Source organism: Grus americana, chromosome 24, assembly GCF_028858705.1.
Source record: "Grus americana isolate bGruAme1 chromosome 24, bGruAme1.mat, whole genome shotgun sequence".
Classification (NCBI taxonomy): Eukaryota; Metazoa; Chordata; class Aves; order Gruiformes; family Gruidae; genus Grus; species Grus americana.
Window position 1 is genome coordinate 6102420 of NC_072875.1, and position 26182 is coordinate 6128601.

The 26182-nt window shown below is 48.9% G+C and overlaps 1 protein-coding gene across 2 annotated transcripts in view; it reads right to left on the minus strand.

Moving 5' to 3' along the window:
* Positions 1 to 26182, minus strand: part of LOC129196204 (opioid-binding protein/cell adhesion molecule homolog) — a 287692-nt gene that overhangs the window by 209199 nt on the left and 52311 nt on the right. The window contains exon 1 of one of the 2 annotated variants that reach the window (XM_054803284.1): positions 2762 to 2780. The exons of the other annotated variant lie outside the window; for it this stretch is intronic. The gene's annotated coding sequence lies outside the window, so the exon portion shown is untranslated. Of the gene's footprint in view, positions 1 to 2761; positions 2781 to 26182 lie in introns of those variants that run through there. 2 annotated transcript variants of the gene reach the window in all.

A 26182-nucleotide genomic window follows, 5' to 3' on the forward strand; every position in this document is an offset into this window, starting at 1 on the left:
TGCCCAAGTGCTGGGTGGATGGCCCAGTAGCCAGCGCGGCTCAGGAAAGGCAGAAGCAATGGTAAGAGGGATGAGTACCCGTTAAGTCCTGCACCGGAGTCCGTGATGGCCAAGCTGTCACCCATCCTTCACTTCTCATGTCCTTACACCATAAAACCTGGTCGTCGCGGCTGGCACGTCACAGGGCAGGGGACCCCTTGGGTCCTCAAATGGCAAGCTCGTTACAGCCCCCCGTCTTGACATCTTTTGCGTCGGTGTCGAGACGTTTCAGCATCCCCTCTCCTGAGCCGATGTGCCACCAGCAGCGCAGCGGGATGGCACGACGACACAGCGAGATGAAGCTCGGCAGAGCTGGCAGTGTTTTAACAAGAGCCCCGTGATGGGTAAGATCCTGACCCCCCAGGAAGTGGGAGCCCCACGGCACTCCGTCCGTATCTAGAAGAAACTCCTTGCACAGCATTTCATCCAACGCAAAATTAAGCATGGGGACTTCGTAGCAGGGAGGAAGGGACACCTTGTCCCTAGCACCACACTTCAAACACCCATCGCTCAGTGGAATTGCATCCTAAGGAGGGTCCCTGGGGACCCAGCAAATATGGGGGGTCACCGAGAACTGCCAGCCAAGCACAAGAATGACCTCTCAACCAAAAAACCCAGGGCAGAAGCACCTCTGCACGGAGGAATCGCTGCGGCTTTGAGACCAAGCGGGACAGCAAACAAGCACGGCTTACACAGCCGCAGCATCCCAAGGGTTAGGAAGGTCCATAGAAGAGAGGAGGTACTATCAGCAGAATTTGTCCTTGCTAATAATATCGTGACACTGGGGTGATAGGCTCTAAGTGGCCACAGAAAAACTTTCCAAAGCGATGGCACCTCCACAGAGCCCGCGGACAGGGCTGGCAGCCGGCGCGCTCCTCCAGTGGCGGAGGTAGCCTGCTCTAACCCAACGCGAGCCGGCCGCTCCACCACCCGCTGCTGGAGCACAACATCACCATAAGGGAAAGTTTGGTGCAAGCTTCAGCAAGAGAAAGCTTTGCTTTGCTTTAATTTCTCCCTCTCCCGTGGCGCAGCACGGCTCTGCCCCGGGCCGTGGCGGTACGGAGTCTCGGCGTCACCAGGGCAGTGATTTGCAGTCTGCTCAGATGCGGCTGTAGATCACTTGGGAGAATGAACCTACAGTTTTATAAACTATTTATTAGCCCTGTCCTGTAGCGCTACATCAATATGGCCATCGGTGAAGCAAGGCAGGAGCTATAAAAATACCATCTATCCAAAATAAGCTTCATAAAATCAAACAGAGGCCAGTATAGCCTAGGATGGGATTGTGGCTTGACATATAAAGGGCCTCTCAATCTTTGAGATAGACCATTAAAATCCTCAAGCCCTTTTGGTTCACAGAAGTCTAAAACAAAAGGGGAAAAATAATGACACCTTTTCTGGCAGAGCAGGAGAAGGCAGCGCGGTAGTCGTGGAACATCATTTGTTTCCGCAGAAGTCAGATTACTCCCTTCTCCCAGCAAGACAACTACCAGGTCCGAAAAAAAAGTAAAATAAAAAAAAAAATAAATAAAAGCTTCTTCTCCTCTGCCTTCCCCACCCACAAGCTGCTTTTCCACAGGCAAAAAGTTTCTCCTCCCCCTGCCAGCAGCGATGCATTCTGCTCTGCACGGGAGAGGCGGCGCAGAGGGCGGCAGGGAGGGAAAGGCACGGCTGAAGCACGCCGATATCCCGGCCGTCGCTCCCCTCCAGTTCCCCGAGGCAGCGGGGTAAGGCAGAAGGCAGGTCAATACATTGTCAGAGATGATGATTAACATTTCCAGCCAGTGCTCCCTCAAACCGCCTCTAAAACACGTCTTAATAAACTGCATTGCAAATAGCCTTGTATTTCTACCTTGCTGCATCTGCCAGGGCGAGATAATACGCCGACCTGAGAAAAAGTGACATGTTGGGAATGAGCCGTCGAGAGTTATACGACGCGGCGAACCTTGCTCAGCACCATCGCTCCCGGCCCCGGGCAGCTCACTCCGTCGACGGGCCGGCGGCAGCAGCTGGGGCGCGGGCGTCTCGCCCAGGCTGTTTGGGGGTACCGTACGGAACAAGGGGTGTGCTCTGAGCAGAGAAAGTAGCAGTTCGTGCGGAGTTTGGGGCTAAAAGGGCTTGAGGGAGAAAACCGCTCCGAACTGCTATTGACTGTGAAAATCACTGCGCAATATCAGAAAGCTACGCACAGGCTAGTTGTTTTTGCAGAGGCAGGCACTGTGCTTTAAAAGCTCAGAGGGAGGTGAGAGCAAGTTTAAGCATCGTTTTCCCAGAAACGCAGCTCTGAAGCTTTGCGGAACTTCCCTCAGCGCCTCCCACGGGAACCTGCCCAGCCCAGCGCAATCGCACCCACCCCGCCTTCGGTACGGACAAACCCCTCTGCGTTCGTACAAAAGCAACGGGTTCCGTCACAGCACGGAGCGTTGCTGAAAAACGCGGCTGGATCAAGCACAGCGCGTCTCAGCATCACCCTTCTAGGGGACTGCGGACCTCCCCTTTCCCGCACCGCGATGCTCAGCCCCGCGCAGAAGACGGACGCGGCGCTGCCAATCCAAATTGCAACTCGAGTCCTCAAAGCGGTGAACCGTAAATGAAGCTCGCGCACCTTCGTGGCCTTCTCCTGCAGTATCAGCCCGCTTCGGTAACATCAGAAGAGAGAGAAAACAGCTTGGGTTGGACATGGGGAGGGGGGGGCGGAAAGAATTAAAAGATTTGAGTTTACCTGCCAAGTAACCTCCAGCTGGGCAAGGATGTTTTACATCCCCCACTCTGGACCTTCAAGTACTTCAACGTTAAGCAAATGCCACTTACCTATGAGGAAAAAGAAGAAAAAAAAATAAATAAATAAAAGGCAAAGTTCACCAAGTATTATAACACTACGCATTTTAAAAGCAATGGAATCTGTAATTCACTTGTAGACTGGAGGAAACATAAAGGGAAAAACTCGAGTTTTAAATACACTTTGGTAAAGGTCAGCTCGAACGACGCGTGGTTACAAACTCGAGCTCTTTCCCAAGCTCTAGCTGCGGCAATTCATCCCTCCAGCCGGGGACGTCCTACCCGAGCTCCAGCCCACAGCCACGGGACGAACGCAACGAGCTATTCATCCTTCGCTTTCGGAAAGACCAGTCTGACCTTCTCTAGGACAAAGAGAAACTCCACCCTTGCCAATCCCCATCAAAATACCCGCTTCGTAGATAGTAAGATCTGATAAATATCAGAATAGAAAATGGAAAATATATATATATTTATAAATATATATATTAAAAAAAAATTAAGATATCCCTTCTAGCTAGGTGGGAAGCCCTTCCATTTTTTCCCCAGGCATCTGGGAACATGGAAAACTGAGCGAGACGGCAGCTGTACCCACCCGGCTGTTGCTCCGTAGGCTGTTGTAGGAATTGAGGATGACGTGACGGGGCATGTCTCGCTAATGTACGACTGTGTGTACTCTAAATTACTTAAAGGGTGCCTGGGGCTACGGACAGATGCTGCTAAAACATACAATTGAATAAATAAATGGAAGGTAACAGAGAGGGGAGGGATGCGATAGGAGAGCGATTGGCAGAGTTGTGTGCCAAGGTGTTAAAAAAACTCCCACGGAGCTGCCTAAACCTCTTCTGAGACTCCACTGCTCCGTGTTTCAGATGCTGAGAAGATTGCACTAATAAAAAAGAAATGAGAGAACTGTCACTGCAGATTACATGGTATTTATTCCAAAATCTGCTCATTATAGAAATTTGCAAGACAAATGGGTTTTTAGCAGGAAATGGCAGCTTTTCCTTAAGTGCATAACGAGGAGCAGAATTGGTTGGGAGTTGAATCTTTCTCTCCTTTTCGAGCTACTCCAGCTCCAAGTCTTACCAACCACCCGAGAAATAAAAAAAAACCCCTTTTTTTTTTTTTAACATTCTCCACCAGCCTCTTCATAATCCTATAAGAAACTACGATTAAGAAATATTTGAAGCAAGAAAAGCTCATTTGGCCTAGAGAGTTTCTAGGCGGCGAGAGCTTCTCTTGCTCCTCAACAGCATGCAAGCGGTATTGCTAACTCTCCGGATCCTTCCTTCCTCGCAGGGAAAGCCCTTCACCAAGAAGAGTATTTGTGGTCAGGCTTTAATCCCCCTGCCTTGATAAATATTTAATTCCTGGGCCTGCCTACATATCTGGATATAGACTGGAGGTGGTTTGCATTCTGCCGTATCTGAGTGCTTCTAATGACATTTTGGCTTCTTTCCCAGTTAATTCCAAGTGCCTGAAACCCAAGCATCTCCCCTCTCCCCCTCCCCATCATGGATGCACATGTGGATATTTGACTGATAACGTACAAAGCCATAATATGCGGTTTTAAAACAAGTCTCTGCAGCAGAGTCTCAAGAAGGAAGAAGACGCCGAAGAAGAAGGGGGGAAAATATGCCTTGAAATATTACAGGGTAGGAGCTGTCAAGTTGAAAAAGCTTCTACAAGGTTTTCAATGCCATAACTGTGTTATTTAGCTGGGGATGAGAATTTTTAGACACACATCAACAGGAAAAAAGGGGTTTCAGGAGGGGAGAAAAAAAAAAAAAAAAGAGAGGCGGCCTGTCTTATTTGCAGCTCTCCTTTGTTGGAAAGCAATTACAGCCTTACTCAATTTATGACCCAGAATGCACCCTAATCTACTTGTAAATGCGTCTTATTCACCACACAGCACTTTCAGATACAGCCAGGGTAAATAAACGGGAGATTGTTCCTACCTACGTCGCGGCACAACTGTTAATTGTAACGCCCCATGAAACTTAATTATGCAAAGCAGAGTGGCGACACTGCAGCCATTAATGAGATGTTTGATTCAAGAATAATTTGTTGTTTGGAGCCTCGGACTTGTTTTGCCTGTCCCTTCCACTGTGCTGCACTAATTCTCAATTCGTGCTTATTTTAATAGGGTGGCAGTGGGGCACAAAATGACTCGGCTGAGGGGGCAATGGCGGAGCTCCTGCTTGGGATCTCATTTTGCAAGCGTGCGGCGAGGTCCCACCGTATAGGTTTCCTGCGCTGCCACGGTCCCGAGTTCAGGCCAGGGAAGCCAACGACGGGACACACAACATTCAGCCAGGTAAAACGCTGGGGATGCTACTGAGCACTTTTAGACGCAGGAGTGTCTGAAAAGAGAAGGATTTGGCTGGTTTTAGATCCCAGAAACGCCTGTAGCTACACTGGGATGTACGCAGGCATGGACCCCGCTCATCCTCTACACGCGCAAACCCCCATGCTTTGCCTCCGGCTCCTTTGCAACGGTTGAATCCGAGCAATGGTTTGGGCTGAGCCATCGCGCTGCCTGCCTGTAAGCGGCATTACAGAAACCGCAAATTAAAGCACAGAAGAGGATGAAGAGACAAAGAAAAAGATGATGACTTGGTAGAAGAACTTGTAGTACACCCACTGATAAGGTGCGTGATAGATAGAGCTACAAGCTGTTGCGTGGAGACTTTCCCCGCTGCTCTGAGAGTTTCTCCCTAAATGGGGAAAGGAGATTGGTAGTCAGACCAAAGTCTATTATTTAAACCTCCGGTTATTGATAGAAACACGCTATCTTTTTAAATTTACAAGCAAGCAAGCAATTCAATTTCACCCATTTACAACAGCACAAGATGTTTGCTCATATCTGCTGTGGAGATACCAGAGCCTTTCTCCTCTCCGTTCTTTCCCAGCCTCCGACTGCAGAAATCCCCCCGCTCCAACATCATTTCTGAGCTTTCCGCTCGTTTTTCTCTCTGGTGACACCCGCTCCTTCTAACTCAGGCCGAGCGCTGACCCACTTCTCCAGTTGGCTCCGTTAATACCCGTGATTAGTAGCCCTTGGAGACAACGGCCACCCCCAGCCCATGAATCAACAGGATTTCTTCCCTTGCGTGGCACCAGTGAAAGGAAAGAGAAAGGACACTTTATCTCTGATGTATCTGCTGTTGATAGGAAAGACATTGTTGGTCTACTGCGACTGTCTATTTTTTTTCTTATAAATGCGACTCTTAAAATAGCAAGTCACGAAGAGGGTTTTAGATGTTTTCAAGGCCCTTGGGAACAAGCCCATCATGACTACGCGATTGCAGCGCGCGATATTGATGGCAACCGAGATAAAGAGTAACTTGCAATCCGGCACACCAAATCCCGCCGACGCCTCTAATAAGATCAGGATAGATGACAAGGCACTCAACTGTGCCCCGGCAAGGTCATTACAGAGCATTAATAAAGGAGTCTTATTATGAACATACCGCTCAGCAATATTGCATTTCCCACCTTCGCCGTTAAGAGACGATGAAAGCGGCAGTCCCTCGCATCCCAGACCTGCGGGGTTTGGGTTTTGCTGCTGCAGCCATCCAAGGTAAATACAGCCAGGGGAACCACGCTGCCCCATGCAAAACCCCAGAGGCAAGCCAGCCTTCCTAAGAAATACCCATCGCACTTAAAATTCATGACCAGGTAACGCACGTATCATTCAGGTACAGCAACCTAAAGCAGCTTCTAATATTCTCCTTCCCATTGCCTTGTCCGACTCCCTTACGGCCCAAATTGAGACGCTGCTCCCACCAACGCACAACTCTGCACTCTCTCTTTCCGTCTTACGCAGAGGAGAAGGTTTAGGTTCATTTGATCCTCCATCCATCGCCCTTTTTCCAACGTATTTTGGAGTCCGAGCCAGCCGAGAACTGGCTCCCCCAGAAATTTGCACCTGGCTCAGCTGAAGCTCTGAGGAAATTTATGCCAACCCCGCTGAATGTTTTTTGGCTTCCAGAAAAATAAAAACCATGCCTGGAGAAGGACGTGATTTTTTTCAAAACATTTTGGGTTTTTTCCACTGTCTGATATTTCATTTTGAGTGTTACTTTGATTTTCTAGAAAAAAAAAAAAATCAAAAACAATCTGACCCCAATTGTTCAGAAGTGCTATGAAAAAAAAATCTGATATTCACAGAGCTGTGGTCCTGTTGCCCTAATTCTCACCTTCTCTTATTCTGTAATTTCCTTCTTTGTAACACGGTGACTGGAGCTGTGTACGGTGTCTCAGACGTGCAGTCAGAGAAGGCTGAGATATTATTGTTGATTTATACAGGCTGGCTCTGCTTGGGGAGCGGTGATTTACTTTGCTGTGTTTTCACAACGCTGCTATCTCTTTGGAGACAGATATCGCCCTCATCTTCCCCATATCCAAGCGCCTGGTGCTAAGCACTCGGTCACAGATTGCTAAGACACTTCTACATCTTTCCTCTTCTCTCAAGCTTTGTTTCAAGGAAGGTCATTACCACGTTTTTTTTGCTCCCTAACGCTTTAACAGCCCAATTAGGAGACACGGCAGCATTTCAGTAGGTGCTGGCCAGAGCGTGCCCTCATCCCTGGAAAGCAATTCTGCCTCAGACTTAAATATGGACCCAATTTTATACCTCACTTATCTCCACAATGGAACAGGTCAGGAATTTTTCTTCCCAGCCCTACCTTATATTGCAACTCTGTCTTTTCTTAGTCCCCTTGATGCTGCGAAACAAGCGGAACTTGCACGTAGGGTCTACAGGTCTCCGAAGGATTTCTTCTTCTCCCGTGCAAGCAGGCAAGCCCGTAGTGAGCAATCTTGCACGCTCACGTCATTTACAACCCCACACCAGCAGCTTCCCCCAAGTCCAGCTGAGTGGCCGTGCCAAGATGAACCATGCCGCTCCCCGCGTTGTTTTTGCACAGACAACTTTTGCTTGGACAACTGCTCCTCGGAGACAGAAAGAGGAATGGGAACGAGGATACAGCAGAACCTGACCATAATTACCTACTAAAGGGACCCATTATGGCTTTGCCTTCTGCAGTGGTTTTATATATACATATACCAATAAATACTTTAATAGAGCGCGTTTTCTGTACGACGCCTTTTGCCCACTATTTTGCAAGCGCAGCTACATCAGAGTAACGTAAGGCTTTTTAAAACGCTCAGAACAAGTTGTTTGCTCGCCAAAGGCTGGTTTCCAGCAGTTGGAGAACAACAGAGCGAGTTATCCGCGCCACTTTGCCACCACGAAAAAAGCCATCTCCTCCCAGCTCCCACATACCATAACACAGCAGCACTTATCAGACGAACACTTCTGCAGCAACTCTCCAAAAGAGGGGAATTGAGACACCTTCCACGCCAGAGCTATGGACCAAGTCTCCTACGGACCAAATCTCCCACGCCCCACTCGGCTCCAGAAATCTGAGGATCGCCGCTTTGTTTTGCACCTCCCTTTTCATCCTCCCTTTGCCTCTGTTTCCCCCGCTGCGGGAAATCTTGAACGTCAGCTCCCTAACAGAGATATTGAGAAGCTTAACAACTGAGCAGCGTTTTCAGGGCCTTTGAGCGAGCGGTGTTCTGTCGGTACGATGGTTCACGCCAAACAATAACGCGTTCTCGCTCTTGGTGCCGGCTCCCACGATGACTGTCCTCAGCACAACTGTCAACTCGACTCCCATTGAAGGATCTTTATTATTAGTGATGAGCTACGGAGCAGGGTGAATGCAGCTTGATTTTGCAGCTCCAGCAGTCAGGGAGAAGAATAAAGCTTGTAAACCCGTAATCGGTGTTGAGATCACAGAGCAAGAAGAAACGTGGGATCCCATTAGGTGGAATCTCGCTTTAAAGTCCGTGTTTTCCCTTGCTGCTCCCTACATTTCTCCAGGCTAGACACCGGTTTGTCTCCTCTCCTCTCCCACAGCCTTTACTCTATAATTTGTACCATTTAGATCCCCGAACAGCTACCTACACACTTTGTAAACTCTGATACGCTCTTAAGGAGTTTTACGCAGTTCCTCTCTGATGCTCCTAAGTATAAAATCTTTCGGTGACGGTAGCAAAAGGCGAGATCAAATGACAGGTTGATTTAGCGTAGCTCCTACTAACAGCTTGCAGGAATTAGAAGTAAATAGGAGGTCAAACAGCTCGCGAGCAATTTGACATTGGCAAACGCGGCTTAGTTAGGCTCCTCCAGTAATAAAGAACAACCGCGTTTTTCCTTCACCTGAGTGCTCGGCAGAAGTAGAAAGGTCATTACCAGCTAAAGATACTCCAAGAATAACACTTTAAACCTTTATTATTTTTAACGAGACACGGGTATTTTAAATAGTGCCTGTGCAATAAACTGGCGGCATGCTACGCTGACTGAAAATGGCTCAGAATAAAAAAAAAAAAACAAGCGAAATTGGAAACACAATATGTAACCATCCATGGTTCTTACAGCTGTGTCAGTCAGCTAAGCAAAAACTATGCCTGGGCATAAGTGAGCATGAAATTCAATATAAACATCCCCGCTTATTCTAGACATCGGTGTTACAGAAATAGCCGAAATATATACAGAATGCTAAAGTAAAATATACAATGAGCTTTGTATAAAGAAACAATAAAGAAACAAGAAGATTAAAAAAAAAAAAAAAAAGCTGTCCTCATGATACATAGTATTGCTGGGAATGAACCCGTTCTGCAATTGTCTGACTTCAGATACTTTGGGGATGTTGATTACGCCTTAATTCTCCTTCATCAAAAATAGAGGTAATTAGGGACAAATAATTCCAGTAAATGTCAACTGCCTGGGACTCGGGAAAACTCAAAAGAGGCAAAGTCATACACAAATGTTTTGAAGTGAATAATAAATGAATTATGGGCTCCAAACAATTATTTTTTTTAAAGTATCCCTAATGTAAACCAACCAGATGCCCTGGGTGAAGAGAGTGAGAAATTGCCTTGACAGGCCACTAATTCCTTAGCTGCAGATCCCTTCTGTGAAGTGGGGATTATCAACATAAATAAATAAACAAATGAAAGGAAACGCAAGAGGCACAACATGGCTCCAAAAAAGCCAGAGCAGGCCAGCGCGATCATTGCAAACGAGTCTGACCATAAAAATATTTCTGAAACGGTTCCTATTTGAACGATGGCACGTATTTTGGATGGGAAAAGCACGTCCCTGGATTTTAAGATCCCCGCTAGCACCCCACTGCAAAGCACCCAGCTCCCCCAAGCTCCTCATTTAGAGCTGCGGTTGCCATTTGGGGTCCGTATTCCCAAAATAGTGACAGTACCGCTAAGCCCACCTCAGTTCCCGAGTTCTCCGCACCTCAGTTTCCCATCTGTCTAATGGGAATAATAACACCGACCCATTCCATCGAGACACGAGCGTTGCAGAAGCACTTAGATGCTATGGTAACAGGCGACATTACGCCCACCCACGCTCCCCCATGCTGGCTCCATTATTCAGCAGAAACGCAGACAGATCGGCAGGCAGGCCAGAGGAAACCTCCTCTCACGTTGGATGAAGAATGGGCAGCAGCGCTTGGCAAACCTCAGTTCTGCTCCTGACTCCATTTTGCAAGAGCCAGGCTGTCAGGAGCCACTGCCTGGGCTTTGCTCCCCAGGGAAAATTCCCCAGGCCACGCCATCCCACCAGGACACGTCACTGAACACCATGTGTGGGCTGTCCTCCAGGTCTTCTCCTCTGCTGGGACCCAAAAGTCCTGCACACAGGTGCAGGGAAGCATGTCCCTAAGCTGCAAAAGACTCCCACAGCGACCACGTTTGCAGGCAGATGCTAAAAACCCCAAGCAAGATTACCAAAATGGCTGTGAAATGAAGTCGTTCCTCTCCTGGAAGCTGCGTTCAAGCCCAACGTGGGCTTCTCCATGCACCTTCTTCTCTGCTGCCCTTCTCTACCTCCATGAGGTGGGAAGGAGAGGGGCTGACCTGCAACTCATCATGCTTTCACTAAGCTGCAAGCAACTCATCATCACGCCAACCTAACAGTTTCCCGAACGCATCCCAACCGACCACGCCACAGGTAATTAGAGCCCATGGTCATCAGCGATTCAGGAGGGTCGGCAGCGAGCTGCAGCGCAGGCTCCAGACGTGACCTGGGAAATTACGGAATGATGTGGGTCACGTCAGCTCACCTCCAGATGAATGGCTTAATCAAAGGTAGGACTGACAGCAGAGCAGAAATTTTAGCTAAACAGTGGGCCACACAGGCCAGCTTGGTAGGAGATAAAGAAAATCAGGTATGGCAGTGCAAGGTCTATACATTCACAAGCCACCCAGATAATTTTACAGCAGCGCTTTTCCCTGGCTTCCTAGCCTGTTGCAAACCCCAAAGCAAGGCTAAACCAAGGCGTTCGAACGCTTAAAGACCTTCCACAACACAGAAGAAATCCAGGGAGGGACGTCCCTATGCCAGCCTCCAGCTGGGGTGGAGGAAGAGGGCCACCAAAGAGCCAGAAACCACCAGAGAAAGGCAGAAATACCTCCCCGGCTGAGCGAAGGATGCAACTCCATGCCACTTTTGTCATCTTTCCCCATTTGGCACCGGCAGACGAGCTCCTTGGTCACAGCAGAAGACCAGAGCCGCCGAGAGCAATTCTGAGCCGTCTCTGCCAGCAACCCGTATTTGTTGCTCCCATGAGTGGCTGCCTCAGACAGGCTTTGCTGTATTTTAGACCTGACATTACCCAGCAGGCAGCGAAAACTGGATACTCATTAACTTCCCTGAGATGGGAGCAGCTCCTAATAAAAGGTACCGAAACCGTTCTAGCATTCGGTGCGTGTCATTTAGCAAGACACGGGGCTGTGATGTGTCCCTCTCGCTGTTTGGCTTTTCCCTTTCCCTTCAGTTTGATTTTTACGTGGTGACATTTGGAAGAGAAAGGCGTTGAAAGCAGCAATATCGGACCCTCGATTCATTCCTGCTCCCTCGCTGTCATTTAGCAGAAAACATTCAGGAATTTAATATTTGATCTCGCTCCATCCTCCTCCTTCCCTTTGATCACCTCCTTTTCGAGCCTCTATCACTCGTAGGACAAAGATGCTTAATAAACGGGAGAGATGGGCTGAGGAGGGAGCTCCGAGCAGGATCCAAGGCGAAAGCCTGAATCAAACCTACAAACTACTTGCTACCCAAGATTTTGGCAGAGATGTTTGCGTACTTTGTGTTATTTCAGGCCAAACTTCCCGGAGAGGGATTCTCAGTTGGTTAACAGGGAGTTAAACAAGGCGTAATAGAGGCAAATAATTAACAGTTAATGGATTGCCGAATACTCGGGCCAATGAGTCGGTGCTCAGCTTATAACCGTGGCGTGTAGCCACCAGTAGCATCATCTACTGATGGATTTACACCAATCTACTACTAATATCTGCAATATGTTTCTAACATCTGCTAACCGCTTATTAACTCTATACAGACTCCTGAAGAGCTATCAATAAATGTAACTTTAATAAGGGTGACCCCATTACCAGCATCAGAGCAGAAGCAGAAATCTTATTCAATCAACTTTTCTAGCTGGGCTTCTTCTCTCTGCCAAAAATCTCATGGGAGCATCGGGCAGGATTGGAGCAGCGCATTCAAGGTCAGAGAGTCCCTGACCAGCCTTGACCTTGGGACTTCAAAGCCCTTGCCCCAAACTTCAAGGCAATAACGTGCATTAGGCTGCATATTCCTCTTATCTCCTCCGTGGCCACTACACAGTTGATATTCCACTTCCAACCATAAAAAAAAAAAAAAAAAAAGTTCATAATGAGATCAAGCGCAGTGACCTCATTCTGCATGCGGCAGCTTCATGTGTTAGAGCAGATATTTTACTCTTTCTATATGAGAGGTGAAAAGCGTATATTTAGGGAACACTCCACAGCGAGAGCCGTCGGGGAGGACAGCGCAGGAGTCAGATTTTTTTTTTTTCCCCCAAAGGAAGTCATCCTCCTTCTCCACAGCCTGCTCACCTGCACGCCCTGCTGCCGCTCCCCCCGAGGGAGCGCACGGGGAGGAGAAAACGGGGCAGAATCCTGCTGCTTTCTCCTCGTCCTCGCAGACGGTCCCTCCCTGGCACGCTGGACGTCAGCACGTCACAAGGCCCTAAGATCACGCATCACTATGTGCTAGCATCACGCATCACGATGTGCTAGCGTCACGATGTGCTAGCATCACGCGTCACGATGTGCTAGCGTCACGTGTGGCTCCCCTCGCACGCTTGCAGAAGGACGCTCCCCACTGTACAGATGGGGGAAACTGAGGCAGGCCGGTTCGCGGCGGCCGGGTTTCTGCTGCCTTTGGTAGCTGTGCTCCGTTTCCAGCTCAGCGCTCAAGGTCAGACCGCGTGCGTCAGCAGCGTTCGCACATCCTGCGGGGACGGAGCCAGATCGCGAGCCATAGCCCAGCTCCTCCACCCTCTGCAGCTCCAACTTCAGAGTCCCACGCAATCCGCAAGCCAACAGATTCGGGTTCGAGTCCCAAACTAACACAACTGCGCCCCAACGCCGTGTCCAGAGGGGACCCTACGCCAGCTTACCGAGAGAGGACACCCCATTTGCCCATCACTACTCCTTCCAAAATAAATAGGCTTATCATCACGCAGCTGTTGAATTGGTCCAAAACGAGCTACTCTTACGGTAAAAAACAACCTGCACCACGGCCAGTACCACCGTCCCGCGCTCCGCGGAAAGCCTGGGGATCTGTCGCTGTTTCAAGAGTCGCTTTTTGCATCCCAGCCGTTCAACGTGACTCTGCCAACCTCTACCACCTGCTCTGCTTTCCCTGCTTTGGCCTCCGCTGCTACAGCCCTCGGTAGTCAAAAAATGCCCTGGCATCGCATGGATCCTTCCAGCGAGCCATGGAGTTTACAGCCTCCGCCGCGGCGCCATCAGGCACGGCTGGCTGCAATGCGAATGCATCGCCATACCGCCGCGTGGAGTAATGGACATTGCAGCACAAAATTAACGGTGCATCTGCTCCTCGCTGCAGACGCCGGAGAGAGTGGGCTGTAATTTCATCTCCGATCCCCCAAATAATGTTTGTTGTCGTGCTGTAATCTTGGCAATCAATGTAACAGCTGAACAGATCGTTTCGGCTGAAATATTTGCTAAACACACTAAGACCTTGAAACCACACCTCAGCGTGTGCGTATTGTGTATGGAATTACATACTCAACTAAATAAGGACTGGATGGGGGGAGAAATGGTGAGAGTTGCCAGCCAATTAAAACACAAAAACAACAACAAGGGGGAAAAAAAAAACCCCAACCCTGCCGTGTTTATCTCCAGCACCTTTCACCAGCAACGTCTTACTGCCTCTAAACCAGAAAAAACAAAGCTTCGAGCGCTGCTTCGAGCACACCGCCATCCAAGACGTATCAACTAAAATGTGTATGCAGGGCTTTTAGAAGTGGAATTTAATGGTCACAGAAATCAATTGGCCAAACCAGCTGCACACATATTAACCTCCCGATGTCCCTCTGAGTGAGTGCTGCCTTCACTCATCTAGCTATAAATAGGTTACACCACAAAATGTTTTTATTTGGGGAATTTAGTGAGAGTTGCTTTTTTATTTCTGTTCTTAACCTGCTTGAAATGCCAGCTTGGGAAAGGAAAGCAGCAGATACAGTGAAGACAAAGCCACAGGAGACCAGGTGGCCACGCTAGCGACCAGCTGCATGCCCTTCTGCAAGTCATGGCATGCTACTCTTTCCCTTCTTCCCCTCCAAGAGCTGTGTTTGTTTGAACTAAGCTTTCGGAAAGAAAGACTCTGTCTTCCTGTGCACGCATGCAACAGCTACGTTGCAGGACCCTGACTTTGGCTGGGGTCTCTAGGCGTTAACGTAACATCTACAAGCCTATGAGGTTCAATCACGCTGACTGGTTCCAAACCGTGCTGCGTTTCACAACTGATCAACGCCACGATCATCGCAGTGTCCAAGAGTACTACTGAAATAATACAAGGTCTTTGGGGACAAGAGAAAAAAGTTGGTCCTTTTTGGCCAAACTCTTGTGCTTCCAAGGTTTTGATTTCTTGGAGCACTGTGAAACATTTGTATAAATTAGTGCAGACATCTGATATACATCAAATTTGACAGGCCCAGGGTAAGTTCAAACTGCTGATCACAACATCCATCACAGCACTGAGCTATTTATCAACAATTGATCGAAACAAAGAGGGAGAACAAAACCTTTCACTTCTGTAATTGATACCTGAGGACTTACAAGATCAGGCCCACCAACACAACCACCTCCTAAAGACTGCAGGTTGCTCAACTGTCCCCCCCGAGACTTTACTCTGTTAAAGCACCTTGCCAAATGTGGATCTTCAGGAGACCTGACACCAAAGAAGGAGTAAAACCATCTCATGGACCTGCTCAAGGAATGACCCTTTCTCCCCCAGCCCAGCCATAACCCTGTAATACTCTCATGCAAAACACTTTATCGCCTTAACATAACAGGTAAATGGGTGAAGCTGGAAGATCAGAGATGTTACTGATGGAAGTGGGGGCTGGGACTCTCCTGTTCTGCCACACCGTCCCGGTGAGACCTTGAGAACATCACACAGTCTCCCTGGTCTCAGCTCCCAGCAGGGTCTGGATCTCCTTCAGGGGTGCTTTGGAGAAAGCACATTTGCAAGTCTGGGGAGCCAAGATACGACAGCAAAAGGGGCAAAATCCTTTCAACAAGACCCAAGCAGCCTTTTAATCCTCCCAGCCCTGCCAGATCACAGCTGCTGAACCACAGCGCTCTTGACTTGGACTCAAAAGAGAGAGTTTGGGGTCACTGGGCACCTCCGTGGCGACCTGTCAGGCTCAATTCCTTGGCTGTAACATCCCATCCATTTCTAAACATCTCATTCAATGGGGTTTCAACCATCTGCACTGCACAGGGACTAGTATCTTGCCCGGGCTGCAGATTTGGCTTGGCTAAAACTGACAGTAGCCAACAAGTGAAGCCAAGGGGCCATGGCTTGAAGCCAGGAGAGCCACATCAGCACAAACACCACCTCCACTGGTGCAGTTATCCCAGCGCCCGCGAGCTTCCCTCCCGAAAGGAGACGAGGGAACCACTTTGCAGGTCTTTATCACGCCGCAGACTCTAATCCGACAGCAAGAGCCAACCTGGCTCGCTTGGATCCCTCATGAAGACGCAAGCCTGCCAACCTGCTGAGAAGCGAGCGGCTGCCAGCGCTCCCAGCCTTGGCAGCTCTCCCAAGGTGGAGAAGCAATGGGCTTTCCCTGGAGGCACGAAGCAGACAAAGGAAGCTCCGCGCTTCCTACAAGATGTGTGTTGCCCTTGCCAGGGGACACGTGTCCTCAACAATTCCCCATCTCGGCACACGACTCCAAGGGAGTCGGTACACAACCTCGTTGCAGCAAGGCTCGCGGAAGCCACATATGCCGAACATGGAAAGAAAAAACATTGTTCTCCTTTTTAAAAAAAAATTAATTTAGTCATTTTCCACACATTTGCTAATTGCTCATCAGCTTTTCTAATGAAGGTGCTGTGCTGGGCACTGGGAGACCAGGGGACTTCCTGCTAAAATCAAACGTCGAGTAAGTGCTGCGTTTACCAAGGGATAGGCAGCTTCAAAGCTTTCCCTTCCACTTAGATTTTAAGCACTTCTACAAAAGAGCATTGATTTGGGGTTAAATTGACTGATTTTATTCATAGCTGGTTCATATGGTGTATTGAAAAGACAAATTGTACGAGACTGCAAGCTATGGATCAGCTCTGATAATTCAGAGTCCTCGTTCCTTTTTTTTTTTTTTTTTGTTCTAAATATTTTCCATGCTTATAATTTGCTATTATTTGGCCCCCGCCTGGACAGGAAAGGCATTTGCACAGTATGGGAGCCTCTCTTTGAAGGGAAGGTATTATATTTTAATGCCAATTACAACAGAAGTGAGAATCAGACATCCCTGCAACTCTTTAGAGCCCCTGCACAGGAAATAGCCTCTTTGAGGAGGGGATGTGTGTTTTGTTCATACAGATTATATTTATGCAGATAGTTTATTGACTCTAATTTAGTTGAAATATATAATAAACATTTGTATCAAGCGCTAAACACTTGTGACAAAGATCAGCTCCAGTCCCTCAGGTGCACTGCTGTAGCTGTTAAGAGAAGTGCGGTGTGAAAACTCTTGAAATATATAACATGCCAGGAGTGTTTAAGGCTATCGCACGTCAGGCACAAGGCAGCAAGCCCGGGAGAGCCAGCGATGCCTTGGGACACGGAGGAGGGAGGATCAGCTTCTGCCACCCCAGCACAGGTCACCATAAAGGTCCCAAAACCTGCTCCCAGGCTGACCTCGGCACATCCCCTCCCCTGCCGCAGCTGGCCAGCTGCAAACAGCTGGACGCACACCAAAGCACGGACACGACGCCCTACCCCAAACAAAGCGTGGCGTGAAGCTGAGCAGCCCGACCGCCGTGACTCGGTCTCCCCACACCAAAAAAGGGGATGCTAAAAGCCACCGGTGAGAGGAATTCAAGGGGGAATTGTTTGCAAAACGCACCTGAGGTTATAAGATATCAGCTGCTAAATTAACATCTGCATCATCACTTATAACCCCATTAACGTCGGTTATGTTGCACGATTCCTTGCAGCAGCAATGTAAACCTAAAATGGCAGCATCCTTCCATCCTCACATCATGAAAGGCTGCAAGACACATTTTTTTTAACTAAGGGGAGAAGAAAACTAAACCATCAAATTTCTTTCTCTAGAAACCTAAAGGTTTGGTGACCCCAAAACATTTCCTGCGTTGAACCTACTGGATTGTTTCAAGGAAGGGGAAGAAATGAACAACTTCAAAAGATGCTGAAGCACGGAAACATGCAGAGCATTCGGTTCAAAGGCCTGTCACAGAGTTTCCTTCTGTTTTATTTAAACCCTTTGGGAATATATTTAAATAAATGAAATCAAAACAAAACACTGGGGTTTGCAGGGGGAGGGGCTGAGCTTTCCCTCCCCTCTTTTTTTTTTTTTTTTTAATAAAGGAATTTTGCCATCCAGCAAATTCACTGAGTTCTCAATGCACAGAATAATAATAATAAATAAATAAGTAAATAAATAAATAAATGCAAGGAGAAAGAGAATATGAATCTGAACACATAATGAGAGCCTGGTGGTGATGAACTAAGGGGGACGCAGGACAAACCACCGCTGAGAACCGGTGTAGGGAACAGGACCCGGCGCCGTGCCAGCACGCGTGCTCCGCGATGGGCGCTGAGGAATTGGGAACAGCTCCCGCAGCGGCGGGCAATCCAGATTAGCATTTCCAATGAACCTATTCATGTCACACCCCAAACACGAGGAGGCTTGAAAAGAGGGGGGGAAAGGGCACAGACTGCAGAGCGTGAGGTTAGGGATGCTGCTCCTTTAGCTGAATTTCGTACTGATCTGATGCTGTAGAAGTAGATACCTTAAAAAAAAAAAAAAAGCATCCCAATTCTCCAAGCACCCCAAGTATAACTAGATTCTCAGCAGACAACCACTATAACTAGCTACCTTACACAAGAGCTACAACACTTGAAGAGGAGACGGGATTTGGACCATCCTAGGAGCATCTACGCTTTCTTTCTCCCATGAAGTCAACCTCTCGAATGTCTCCTCTCTCCCAGCAGACCAAATCCCACAACCACTTTTCGACACATCTGGGCACCGGCTGCCACCGTTTGCAGAGAGAGAAAACGCAGATGCCAGGCACGTCTCAAAAGCAGGCTCTTCTGTTATCATTTCAGGGCATCCGATGCTGCTAATTGATACACGGCAACACTCTCATTTACTCAGCGGCAAGCTGAAGCGTTGATAATTGATGGATTGGTTTGCCTTTGATGATCTGCAAAATTAAAAGCCCCAACCCTGCAAGATACTGAGTACCCCACATGAGAGCCTGCAAACTCTCAAACCCCCACTGCAGTCGAGCAGAAAGGAAAGGCACTCGGGACCGAGCAGGACCGGACCTTAATTCGACAGCCCCCATGACTGTGTGTAACTGCATCTATTAATACGGATTTAATTGTGGGGTTATATTTTATTATTGTCAAATGAAATGAAATTAGGAGGAAGGAGTTGCTGGTCCTCCACAGAGCATCTACATTTCTAGCCCCAGAGGGCTTTTACTTCTGGGAGAGGGCAAGTAGGCAACAACGATTTCAACAAGACGTCTCTCTCTGCTCCTTCTTGAGAAAAAGCTTTGCTGCACAAACCCCCACAAAGCCGAGGGGGCTGCAAGCATCGCATTGTACTACGCCAGTCTTTGCAATGCCTTCCTCTCCTCCCCAGCTTCACTACGCCTTTCTGAGAAGAGCCGCTTTATTCCAGCCCAGCCTTCCTAGGACGCGGCTTGGAGAACATCAAGTGAAGTGCTCACAAAGCTGTCTCACGAGCCAGTTGCCGAGTATTTTTCTCCCAGCACATTCGGCAAGCTGAACAGTTAGTTACGGAGAAGGGGAGAGTATCTGGCCACGCTGACATTAATCAAGACAGGATTTCTCTTATGATTTTTACAGATTTCTGACCCGATGTTACCCACACATCAACAACATTAGATTCACGAGGTCAAGGAGACGTATGCTTGAAGGATGACAGTTGTATGGCTCCTCTCAGACTTGCACTGTCAGTCAATCCATACTTTCTCTCAATATATTATTGCTTCTTCAGAAATGACTCCCCCATTTGCAAGTGATGATTAGCACTCTAATCTTGGCATAATTACTCCTGCCTCTCAATTCACACAAAAACAAAGAAAGAAAGAAAGGGGAAGAGCGATGAGGAGTCGATATCCCACCGTCGCACCGCCGTTTCAGAGCCAGCTGCCTACGAGACAAGTCACGACGGCAGTCCTGTCCAACTGCGTGTGAACAATGTCACGAGGAACTGAAGAGGACACCGCCATCTGCATATATTCACCTCATTACTGTCTCACCAGCTCAAGTCACCGTGGCTTATCAGGTTTTAAGGCACAGCAAGGTCATTGCTACCAAGGTTCTCCTACTCCCGTCCCAGCATTTGTTCTAGCTTATTTCTATCTAGATTCTCATATTATTGCCATTAAATTATGATAATTTAAGCATCCTGCATCCTGGGCAAAGCAGACAGAGATACCCAGTCAGGATGCCTGCCAGAAACATGGGCTGGCTGCACCTTCTGAGTATCTCTTAATTATCTCTTTCTCTTTCTAATGGGGAAAGGTCCGAGCTCAGGTGAGTGCTCCCTGCCCTCTTCTATTTGATTCAATTCTACGGCTCATGAAATATGCTCCCGCTTCCTTCAAAGGACAAATGAAATGAAACGGCCTCTTGGAAGGAGACAAACAACAGCGGATACGGGTGAAGACGTAATTCAAGAGACTTCGGGAAAGTCAGATGGTGATTTCGAAAGGTACCCGAGGAATCAATCCAGGAATGGAAACAACAGGGAAATAAGTCAATTAATTCACTGAAGCACTGCGCGGACCTGTGATTGGAAGTCTGCTGGACCTGTGACTGGAAGTCTGCCGCAAAGAGCGCCCAGGGGAGGCTGAAAGGCAGTGTGGAGCAAAGGGACACCACATTTTCAAGAAAGGGGCCGAAAGGTGGATTTGCCATGCATACAGTGGGGATGCGGAACTGGAACAGCACTGAGGCGGTGGGCAAGAGCCGCCACGATTCACCCCTTCTCCCTTTGGTGAGCCTCCACCTTGGGTCTGGAGAGAGATACCTTGGATGGTGGTAACTGGTAGCACTATGTCCACTTGCCTAACAGCAGCTGCAAAGGACTATGACATGCCTTCAAGGCCCTACAGGTAGGTGATGCAGGAAAAAGGGGATCTCTACGAGGTAGGAAAAGACAGGGAGGCACTTAGCAGCACGGGTGCTGCAAGGCTGATGGGAGAAGTCAAAAGAAATTTGGCAGAGAGGTGGACGGACAGGTAGAGCATCTTCAGGGCAGCTACAGTGAGGAACCGTCGCCCATGGAAAAGTCCTCTACAAGCATTAAGACAAGACCATCTCTGGGGAGAGGAAAAAGCAACACCCGGGCTCAACGTTGGCCAACTCTTGTCCCTAGAGACCCCTGGAGGTACTGCACTCTCCCCGGGGCCAGAAGCGGGCCATCTACCCCAGCACAGAGCAGCAGCCTTTGCCAAACACTTTAGTGGAGACCACTTTACCCTTTGTTTGTTCTTCGAGGTTATCCACGGCCCCAGCAGGGACCGCAGAGGATGTCTATCTAAAGCACCGACTGAAGCCGGAGGTAATTAAATACGAGGGGCCTCCCATTGTCAGCGGTGCGACTCTGTTTTGGCAGCCAGCTCCAGCAGAGCAGAAGAGGGAAGATTTGATTTTAATCACACAGATTTCAGGTTTTATTTTGCTCATTAAAATTTCTGATAAGGATTTAGTCTGACATTATGCAGTATTTTGGAAAAGGATGCGTGGCAGTGGGGGGGATGGAGAGGACTGCGTTTCCTCGTGATGAGAAGATCTTTCTGCCTCCCCATGACAGACATGAGGATATGAGCAGGTGTTATTTCAAAGGGAAAGGATTTGGGGGGAAGAGGGGAGCAGGAGGGAATCAGCCACACCAAATCAAGGATCTAAGCCTTGGATTACAGACAAAAAAAAGGTCCGAAGTCTCAGATTACGTTTCCCATTTCACAGCCACGGAAGTCACGGATCAGAGGGGAGCGAGCATTTTACCCGGCACAACAAAACCAGAGATTTCCACGTCCCTTAAGAAATTGCTCCAGAAAAGGTCTGGCACTCACCACACAGCTCTCTCCTGGCGAGGGGGGAAATGACGGAGCGTGGGAAATGAAATCATGGTGATTTCACTCCCTTCTGGAGCATCCTCACGTACCTTGGCGAAGAGGAAGGGTAAGAGCTTGGACAGAGGAGGGAGCAGTTCACCAGTGCCCAAGAGTCCCTTATTTGCTTGTTGATTAGGAACCAGCAAAGGCAAGCAATTTGCCTCTTATTTTTTCAGCTAGCTTTACACAAATACTGCTTGAACACCTACTAAGGTTATTCATCAAGAACAAGAAGCCTGCATGAACCCAACATCACCTGAACAAGAGAATAAATTAGCAAACGGTGAGCTTCACCTGGGCTACCTATTTGAATTTGTAGCCATAAACACGGAAGCATTTTGAAACAAGATGGATTTCTTCGTCCCTAGAGGATGCGTTCGTCTTTTAAAAAGCCTTAAACCAACCAAGTTCTGCGATGTGAATTGCGCAGAAGATGAGATGAGCTTTTAACTGCGGTTCCCTGCGCGCTCTCGGTCTGTGTACCCACCATCTAGAAGCCAGGCAGGAGATTTGCAGAAGGAGCAGAAATCTGTGAAACAGATTGAAACAAAAATCTATGAAATACCCACTAATTCCCACCAAACCAAGGGCAGCCAGAACGACAACGGCAACAGGTACTCAGCCAAACATTTCAAGCGTATCTGAAGGGTTTGTGCCAGCAAAGGATCACAAAGGCTCCCGGTGCATTTACACCAGCACCCAGAGCAATAAAATACCGCTGGAAAAGGGGTTTCACTGGTTCGGCACTGCCACCCACCCCACAGAGACATCATTTTGCAACCAGTCCCCGCTTGGACCTCCCCTCGGCAGCAACCGTGCCACACTTGTGTGTAAGGCGCTGCAATTACCGTGCTCAGAAGACAAAGAAAATACTGCAAGGGAAATCATTCATGTATTTTTAACAACTTCTAATGGAAATCAGTAGCTGGGAATGAGCACGCATCCTGAGTGCAGCCAACCCTCAGGGGCCCAGCAGAAAGTTCATTTATCGCACTAGATACAACGCACGACTGCCCAGCACCGGATCCGTCCTGTGCACCGTGCTGCTGGCAGCGAGTCCCCAAAAATCCTACCCCGACGGTCACCGTAACGCCCCGAGCAGCAGCAAGGGTCTCCTGCTCATCGTCCTTCATGGACACATCCATCAGGTGGCCCCTGGGGTGGCTTCAAGTCCTCCCGGTACCCGTTAAAGGAGTCAGTTCCGAGTGAAAAATCATTAACAAGGCTTGAACCGAGACTCAACCTGCCCCGGCTGGCATGGCGCATCGTGGGGGGCACAGACATAGGAAAAAGAAGTAATTTGCATCCCGTGCATGGAGTCCTGAGCAGGACCCCAGAGTCACCGCGAGGCCACCTCCTCTCAGGTGTTGCAAGTCATTTATTAGATCTCTCCTCTCTTTTCTCCCCCACCTTCCACTGTCTTTATTATCTTTTTTTTTTTTTTTCAACCAAAGGGAAAAGAAAGAAAAGGAAATCTTTCTACCACAATAGCGTGTCAGGCTCCTATCATTTTCAAACCCTCCTCTCCCCTCCCTTTTAACTCTCCTTACTTAGCGGAGAATTTTCCTTCATTAAAATTAAGCCTCATTTCAGGCTCATCTTCTTTTCTCTCTCTCCTTTTCTCCAAATTGAATGGAACGTGATCTCCATCAACCTGGCCTCCCCTTCCCTTCGCTCCCCTCCCTCTCCCTCTCGGTTTTATAACCAAACCTTCCTCACCATGAAAAAAATTACCCTACCAGCCGTCCTCCCCGTCCTCTACTCCACCGCAGGCAAATCAGCCCCGCTGAAGGCGACAGTCTTTCTCCTGGGAGCCTGCACGATCCCCCCCCTTCCCTCTTCCCCCACACCTACCACTTTCAGCTCATTCTCTTTAATTGGGAGGTATTTTCTCCCACATAATGGAATGAGACCTTCTTCCCCTCCTTATTTTCTCGCCACCGTTTTTACCTGCCTTAATACGCCTGCTTTCTCTCTTGGAAAGCAGCAGGAGCGGATCTGGGGGGACCCCTTCCATTAACCCGTACCCTGCGAGAGTCGCTAAGAGACTCGGCGTCCCCTCGTAGGAAAAGCAACCAGACGGTGCGAACGGGGCTTTCTCCTCCCCTCCGCGTTCCCGAAAGCACGTGGCATCACCGGATGGTTAACGACTGCTTGAAACTGCCTTCAGAAACATCTTGGAGAGGACGCTCAACACGATCTGCGCGTCCAGCCTGCCCTTTCGCTCCGCAGTTGATGCTCAGCGGGGACGACCCCATCCCACTTGCCGATTCCTCCCGCCTTTGCTCTTCTTCCCTCCCTCCCTCTTCCCAACACCACTTTCTCTTCCCCACTCGAGCTTTTTCTCCACCAAAAAACCGTTATTTAACATTCTCTGATGCTCAAGGCCAGCGGGCTCGTTAGCTCTACTACACCTGGATCAGGATCTGGAGACAAATTGCTGCTTCATTATAGGAGCTGAGGCTCTAATCCATTTTTTTTCAGGCTGTTTAACTTGTAAGGACAACAGATGGATACAGGGCTGCATAATGCAGGCTCCTTAAGATCCATCACGCAGTCTTGGAAGTGCAAAAACACAAGGCTGAGGAATGCAAAACTCGAGCAGATCTTACAACGGTCACCTTAAATTAGGCACGAGGAGAAAATGTGCCAAGACTAGAACTGGACTGAAACTGCCAACTTGTTTTGCTGAAGATTAGAGGAAAAATGAACTTTTTTCCTCCACATCCCAAAAGGTAATTGAAGTCTTTTGCTTCTCTCTCTCTCTAGTGAAAGAGAACGAGCAAAAAGTCCAGTAAAAAATTACCTAAGAAATGAACATATTTCTACTTTATTTTAGTTTCAAGGGATGATGTGCAAAAGCCACAGCCTGATAAACATCAGGTTTTGCTTTCTGATTTTTCACAAAGACAACTGAAAACCCTGACCCACCAAAAAACTTCCTGCAAATATGTTCATTTTGGTCACAAAAGGACTTTCTGGCAGTGGATTAAAAAAAAAAAAAAAAGAAAAAAAATTAAAGATCTCTTCTAGCTTAGAAAACATCCAGCGCAACCTTCCTTGCAGCATCCGTCTCGGACAAGGGCTGGACTCAGCTGCAGAGATCTCACACGGTGGAGGAGGCTCTTTGCTCCCTGTCTCCCCCCCAGATGTGCAGAGCAGCACATCTGCTCACCCTGCCAAGCCAGCTGCTGGCTTTCACCTGCAAAGAGCCCCAGAGACCTGGAGGGAACTGTCCCGGTGCTTTGATCCACCAGAAGCGCACATAGATACCTACAGGGTGAGTATGGTACCTACAGGGTGAGTGTGGTACCTACAGGGTGAGTGTGGTACCTATAGGGTGAGTGTGGTACCTACAGGGTGAGTGTGGTATCTATAGGGTGAGTGCGGTACCTACAGGGTGAGTGTGGTACCTATAGGGTGAGTGCGGTACCTACAGGGTGAGTGTGGTACCTATAGGGTGAGTGTGGTACCTACAGGGTGAGTGTGGTACCTATAGGGTGAGTGTGGTACCTACAGGGTGAGTGTGGTATCTATAGGGTGAGTGTGGTACCTACAGGGTGAGTGTGGTACCTATAGGGTGAGTGCGGTACCTACAGGGTGAGTGTGGTACCTACAGGGTGAGTGTGGTACCTACAGGGTGAGTGTGGTATCTATAGGGTGAGTGTGGTACCTACAGGGTGAGTGTGGTACCTACAGGGAGCGGTGCCCTCTGCCCATGCCTACACCCTTGCCAAAATCCGGCACTCCCCAGCCTCCGCTAAGCCGGAACGCAGCAGCTAGCGGTGGCACACGCTGCGAACACCCTCTCCTTACCAGACTGGGGAAAGGTGCCATGTAGGTTGACTGAATTTCTGAATCACCAGCAGCCCTCGAGAGGCGTTTTCACTCCTCCGTCCGTCTAACTGCTACCTACCAGCAGCAGGTGACTGCCGACGACCTGGGAGCGCTCGTTTTCCCCCTCTGAACGCGATCGTTTAGATGACACGGCCGCGAATGCTGCAGTTCCTCAGCTCTTCAAACACTCAATTCATCTCGCGGGCGATACTGAGCCGGCGAGGCTGGCGTTTACCCCGGCACTACCACCCCCTCCTGAGGGAACCTTCCATCCTACCGAGGCCAAAGCAACCCGGTGCCTGGCTGGCAAGCGCCCTGCCTCGGAGCAATGCCCTCCTCTTGCTGGAGCACGTACTGGGGGGCATTTGCCCCCTGGGCTACCAGCAAGCCTTGGCAACAAGGGCGACCGTCCTTCCCAAAGCCAGCGAAGCCCCCGGGACCACCCCACTTTTGCAGAGGAAACCTTGGACGCCCGCCACCGGTTTAGGGATTTGCACGAACAACCGCGGGACAGCAACTCCTACCCAGGGGCAGGCGGATGAATAGACGCAAGGCTCGCTATTGAACGCACACAATAAAGCATCCCGGCTGCCGGCACGTAGGTTCGCTCGGCATTTGTTCACGTTTCCCGCTTCTTGGACTCTCTCCTGGTCCCTCTCACAGCTTGGAGGCAATAACTTGCCTTCTTATCTGACCCAGAAGGACAGCCAGCTGTCAGCACACAAACATGGCC